Genomic DNA, 7,011 nt, shown 5'->3' with positions numbered 1-7,011 from the left:
GTCATGATATAGCAGTATTCATTATCAAACTCAACCCGATGACCTACTTTGCATAGTTGGCCTACACCGATGAGATTGTGCTTGAGACCTTCTACGTAAGCAACCTTTTGTATTGATAAGCTCCATGTTGTTAATACACTGTAACCTCGGATGATACCGTTTACGTTGTTACCAAAGGTGACATGTCCTCCATTACAGATAGGCCTGAAATCCCGAAGGTATTCTAACCTTCCGGTCATGTGCAAGGAGCAGGCACTATTGATCAGTCACTCCTCTTCTTGTTCCTCCTTTCACAAAGCCTGAAAATTACATGGTTAGTTTGGGCACCCAAACAAGATTGGAGCCCGGGGTTACAAGTGAATTCTTCCTAGATGCATGAACAGTGGTTGCGGGGACAGGTTTCGTATCAACTTTAAGACCTAGACCTAGGTGTTTTGAAGTCTTTTGAGAATTACGAGGTTTCGGAGGATTACAAGGTTTTGGATGATTAAGAGGTTGGACTTGATTTGGTCTTTTATGATGATAAAATCCAAAGGTAAGATTTTTCTCATTTAGCCAGACACTGTACCTGGTCAGCGGTCCAGAGGGTGTGGTGTAAGGCTTGTGACCAGTCCGAGAATGAGAATTGACTGAGTTGCCCTTGCGATTTGAAAAAGTTTGGGCATTGGACTTCCTCCTAGGTTTAGATATTTTGTCAAATTGACGTGACTTTAAGAGTATAGGAGTTGGCAAAATTCCTTTCCATTTTGGGTCATCTGAGGAATAGTTTTGAGAACGATATCTGTGAAAAGACTTGACACTCTTTTGGGACTTTTCAAAAGGTTTTGAAAAAACTTTTGGAACAGTACAATCCTTTTTGTCTGTTTTCTCGATTGGAGTGTTTTTTGAAATCTGATTTGAGATGATATGTTTTTCAGGATCCTTTTGTTTGGAGATTTTGGTTTTGGTTTTTGAAAGAGTTTATCGCTTTTTCGTAAGAGATTTGAGTTCTTCTTTGAAAGCCTGTTTAGCTTGAGTTTTTAGGGAACCGTAGTCAGTGAGATTTAACTACGGTTTCCTGGAAAATTTTGACTCCTTTTGAAAACGAGGACTTGAGTCATTTGAACTACAGGATACAGGACTCTGAGAGCATTGACCATATTCAAAATTTTCTATGGGCAATTCATGAAGAATTGGTTGGATGGTCACAGTGCTTTTGACTTCGATCTGAGGTAAAGAGGATTGAACAACCTCAGAGTAAGTCAGAGATAGTTCCTTAGTGGGACACTTTATGGATGGTAACTGCGGTTCGAGACTGCAGTTTGAGGAACTGCGGTCTGAGGGCATAGTTGGACAGTTCACAGGGACTTCCACAAGGATTTCCTCATCAACAATAGATGAAGCCTGAGAGTTAGGATTAATTGTGCCAATGATGGGTATTTGACCACCTGGATGATCCGAGGTTTCAGGAAGAATCTCCTCGATGACACAATTATTACTCAGATTGTGAAGTCTACCAAAGTGAACTCTAATGTCTTCGGGAAATGTTTTATCATTCACTGGGAAGTGAACCTCTCAGTCCGGAGGGACATAAGGACGGTCTTTGTTAAATCGGGGTGATGAGTCATTTGCGGTGGAGTACCCATTGGACCAACCCCAATTGTACGTATTGTCTACGGTTCCATTATTAACAAGATTTTCAATGGCTTCACTTTCAGTAAACAATTTTTTGATTAACAAATTCAAACGTATAATTTCTTTTTGTCCTAGATCCCTCTGATCTAAAGCTATTCCTAATTGGGTTTCACATAACCTTTTTTCATCTTTTTCTAATATTAAGTCTCTTTCTAACATGGCCACCTTGAGTGTTTTGTCTTCTAGACATCCTCTTACATGGAACATTTCTTGGGACGCTATGTTCTTTTCATCTAGGGCCTTGTTATAGTCTGAAAGGACGGCAGCACGAGTATCATTAAGTTTGTCCAGAAATGGTTGACAATCATGCATGTTATAATGAAGAGTTTGAATCATAAGTTTTACCTGTTCGACTATGCTCAGAGTTCCGTCTTTGGCCATGAAGCAATAGTTCTTTTCCAGTTTTGTCGAACCATCTTCATCAGCAGTTTCCAGCATGCAAATTTTACCTTTGCCCTTGATGTTGAAGTCTTCATCCTCATCCCCTGTTAACCATACTTGATGATCTCTTTTCACCTGGGCCACATATGCCCTTCCCTTTTCCTTTTCATCCATCTCCTGTGCCATTCGGAGATAAAAGCCTTTTTCCTTCACTACATTTGCTTTACAGTCATTAGCAAAATGATTCTCTTTGTTGCACTTATGACAAATGACAACATCTTCTTTAACTTTGGTCGAGGGACCGGAGTCAGTTGGTTTAACAGGTTGCGGAATCTCCTTGGCCTGATGAGAGTTCAGAGGTTGCGAAGATTGGTGAGGGTGTTTTGGGTATCGTGGGTGATTGTTTTGAGGGTTGAAGTTTCGATTAAAGGGAGGCTTAGTGAACTGCTGATTTTTGCGAAAGGAGGTGGGAGGTAATCGATTGAACTGCTGACTAGCAAGAGAAATAGCATTATGGAATTCCTCTTCATCATCATACTCAGTGTCAGCTTCGTAAGACTGCGGTGGGTTTTCATAGGAGAGAGAGTAAGGTTGAGGAGTTATGTTTTGCGGAGTCTAGGCCATGAGAGCAAGTGGCCTCCGAAGTCAACACAATGTTTGAGTCTGGTTGATTCTTGTGCTTGGAGTTCTCCGTATAGTTTGAAAAGAGAGAGTGAGTGAATCTTCCTGTCACCTTGGACTATCATCTTTGTGGCAGTCCAGTGTTTCCCCAAACCATTAAGAAACTGAAGATTGGTATCATTGTTGTTGCGGACAGTGCCATCATTTGAAAGCTTGGTAACAATGAGGTTGAATCTTTTGAAGGAGTCCTCAAGTCTTTCACCCGCATGAGCTTTGAAGTTATTGAACTCGTTGAGTGCGGTGGTGAGCTTCTTATCTTGTGCCTGCTTAGAACCTTCATACAGGTTTTTTAGAACATCCCAGATCTCTTTGGCTGATTTGCAATTGATGATGATGTTGAAGTTGTCAGGAGAAACTCTGCATGATATTTCATAAAAGGCAATTGCATCATTTTCCATTTTATCGTGATCATCCTTAGTGGGACGATTCATGGCTGGTTGGCCTCCTCCAAGTCTGGCTTGAGCACCGTCAGCTTGAACTGGAGTAAGAATAGGGACATTAGGTCCTTCTTCTACAGATCTCCACACATCTCGTCCAAGTCTTCTTGGATATCTCTCCATGCTTTGGGACCAGTGATGATACTCATTTGCCACCAGTATTGGAGCTCTATTCGAACCTCCAACGTTGTTGGAAATGTTAAGAGATAATGCTTGTGCCATATTTCCTTGTTTTGTAATTTTTATTTTTTATATTTTTTAAGAGAAATGAGCTTTAGTGGTATAGAAGGCTTTTCAAAATCAGAGTTTTGTTCAAAAAGAAACCACTTTGGCTCTGATACCAATTGTTGAGAGAAAAACTTTTGAGAAACACACTTGAACAAACGTTAGAACAAGTTATAATGCGGAATAAGTTTAACTCAAAGGATCATAAAGCTCAAAAATAATAAGAAGTTAGAGTTAGAAAGTTAGATAATTAGATGCGGAAATATAATGACGAAAATGTAAGGAAATATAAATGACAATAAGTATTATATCAAGTAAACACTAAGTTGATTCTTAACAAGGATTGCATTCAAACCAAGTTAGTAAGTGTGATTAGCTTAAAGTGATTAAGTCAAGAATGACTTGCTCCAAAAGAGAGATTACGATCTTAAGGTAAGAATTTTAGTTCTGTAAGATCTTTGAGAATAAGAGAGTAATGAGAGAAGTAAAATGAGATGTAAGAGATAAGAGAGATGTATGTGATAAGAGATATATTTTTCATTAGAGGCGAAACACTCTATTTATAGAGTTTCGAGAACATTACAAAGAGAATAAACAAAGACTATAATTCAAAGGAAGTGTTCATGCAAGGCACACTGGACAATACATTGTAGAAGCATAAGTTAAAAACTAAGTCTTTGTTCCAGATAAATAGGTTGCGGATGGTTTCTCGTTGCGGTCGCAAAAGTAGCATTGCGGTAGAGAGGAGAAATTCAGATTAAGGTTCAAGAGGGTCACTTTCTTGATTCAACACCTTGTCTTCTTATGGTATCAATCCTCACAAGTCATTAAGTTCCAAGCATAGTTGTTGGCCGGTTATTCTAATAACATATAATCTACCCCATTATTTGTGTTTGTCAAGAAACATCATGAGATGACTTTGTTGATATCAGGGCCAAACCAACCTAGTAACAATATTGATGTCTACTTGGCACCATTGATAGAATATCTAAAACTCTTGTGGGAAACTGGCGTTGAGACATTTGATGCTTATAAGAAAGAATACTTCAATCTAAGAGCAATATTACTTTGGACTGTAAGTGAATTTCCCGCATATGGTAATCTTTCGGGCTGTGTTACCAAAGGTTATTATACTTGTACAATATGTTCAAAGAATACTTGTTCACAATGGTTGCCAAAGTCCAAAAAAGTATGCTTCCTTGGGCATAGAAGATTCCTCCCACTTGAACATACTTTTCATAAAAGAAAAAAACATTTCAACAATCAACTGGAGAACGATTTTCTTCAATAACCCTCATCAGGTGAATATATTTATGACTATCTGGCAGGATTTGAGAATACATGGGGTAAGAAGAGAAAGTCAAACAAGATAGGATTAAAGAAGATAAAGTCAAAGAAGATAAAGTCAAAGAAGATAGGATTAAAGAAGATAAAGTTAAAGAAGATAAAGTCAAAGAAAGGAGCGTCAAAGAAGGAAATGCCAAAGAAGGAAATGTCAAAGAAGAAAAACGAAAGTATCAATGAGAGAGCTAAATTTTGGCATATAAAGTTGATTTTTTTGAACTTGAATATTGGAAGATGTTTCATGTTTTTCGTTAGTTAGATCTCATGCACATAGAAAAAATGTGTCCAAGAGTCTTTATGGGACAATGTTGAATTTTCCTCACAAGACGAAGGATGGATTAAAAGCACGACACGATCTTGAAGCGTTGGGCATTAACCCTGAATTACAAAGTCGTCCAAAAGGGAATCGACATTGGATTCCGCCTACATGCTACACATTGAATACCTCATAGAAACAACAATTTTATGATACCCTGTCTAACATAAAAGTGCCTCATGGATATTGCTCCAATTTCAAGAATCTTGTGTCGGATGATTCTTAAAAGATGAATTGTTTGATATCTAATGATTGTCATGTACTAATGCAACAACTTCTCCCTTTCGCAATCAAAGGGGTGTTAGACATGAAGGTGTGGAGAATAATCCTAAGGTTATGGCATTTTTTAACGAGTTGTGTAGTAAAGTTGTTGATGTTACTAAGCTAGGCAAGCTTCAAAGTGACATCGTATTAAACTTATGTTTGTTAGAGAAGTACTTTCCTCATTCATTTTCTGATGTCATGATTCACTTGATGGTGAATTTAGTTATAGAGGTGAGGTTGTGTGGCCCGGTTCATTTTAGGTGGATGTATCCATTTGAGAGATACATGAAAACAATCAAAGGGTATGTAAGAAATCATCACCGACTCGAGGGTTGCATTGCAGAGTGTTATGTGGCAGAAGAAGCCTTAGAATTTTGTTTAGACTACTTAAAAAAATGAAACCAATTGGAAATTCTCATGAACGTGTTGATGAAATAATTCGCACCGATAATCCTTTATTGCAAGCTACAATCAATGTTGTAGATGCTAAGTTACTTGATCAAGCTCATCTTTATGTATTACGAAACACTGCTGTTGTGGAGCCATATATAGAGTAAGAATTAAAAGAAACTTTATATTATTTGTCCTCTATCTATTATATAAAATTTCTTCTAACTTTTAATACGATTCATGCAACATATGTTGGAATTGAAGGATCTCAACCCCCGTGCCTCTCGAAAGAGTACATGGTTGCAGAGCCAACACAGTCGGACATTTAGTAGTTGCTTTAAGAAAGAGGTTTATTTTTATAATAATTTTGTTAGAATTTTAATATTTTTAATTATTTTGTTTGAATTGCATTAATTAGATATTTTTCTAATAGGTTTAAAAACATTTGGCTAAAAGGGAAGTTATTTGTGACGATGTTTGTTGGCTGGCCAAAGGGCCTAGTTTTGTTGTTAGTAAATATAGTGGTTTTTCCATAAATGAGTATCATTTTCATACAACGTCTCGAGATGAATTTTGAACAACTCAATGCAGTAGAGTATCTTTAGTTGCACATACTATGTAGATTTCTAGTGCAAAAAACTCTAATCTTGTATATTGTGATGTTACTTACTTCAGTCGTATAAAGGAGATATGGGATCTTGATTATCGCATATTTACTATTCTTGTATTCATGTGTGATTGGGTTGATAATAGTGGAGTAAAAAAAGAAGTTTAGGATTCTAAATAGTTAACTTTGATAGGCATGGTCAGCAGTCTCAACGCTTCATATTAGCTAGTCAAGCCAAACAAGTTTTTTATGTTCAAGATCAACAAAATGAGAATTTGTCTGTTGTTGGCTTCACACCACATAAGATGTACAAGAATGGAGCTGATGATGAAAATGATGATATGTTGGAATTTGATGCTACTATTGATTTAACACAAGTCTCCTCTTTATTAGACCTTGACGACGATTTTTTGTGTACGCGCCCGGATGGTGAGGGCTTATTAGTTTAAATATTTTCTGGAGAATAATAAAGTTTTTGGTATGTTTTTATTTCAGATCTTGAATGTGATTAGTTTTTTACCAACTGAAATAAATAACAATGTACTTCATTTTTTCCATGTTGTAACTAACCATTTTATTTGAATCTTGTTGAAACAAGTTGTTTTTTTGTGACATGGAATCGGATTCTGCTTCTGATCATGATGAGGACTCCAAAAAAGAGGTCAGACAATAAAATCAAAAGCTAATAAAGC

This window comes from Lactuca virosa, chromosome 4 (genome assembly GCF_052849685.1).
Source record: "Lactuca virosa cultivar CGN04683 chromosome 4, Lactuca_virosa_CGN04683_v6, whole genome shotgun sequence".
NCBI classification, from domain to species: Eukaryota; Viridiplantae; Streptophyta; class Magnoliopsida; order Asterales; family Asteraceae; genus Lactuca; species Lactuca virosa.
The sequence above is the reverse complement of the archived record's forward strand: the minus strand, read 5'-3'. Positions refer to the sequence as shown.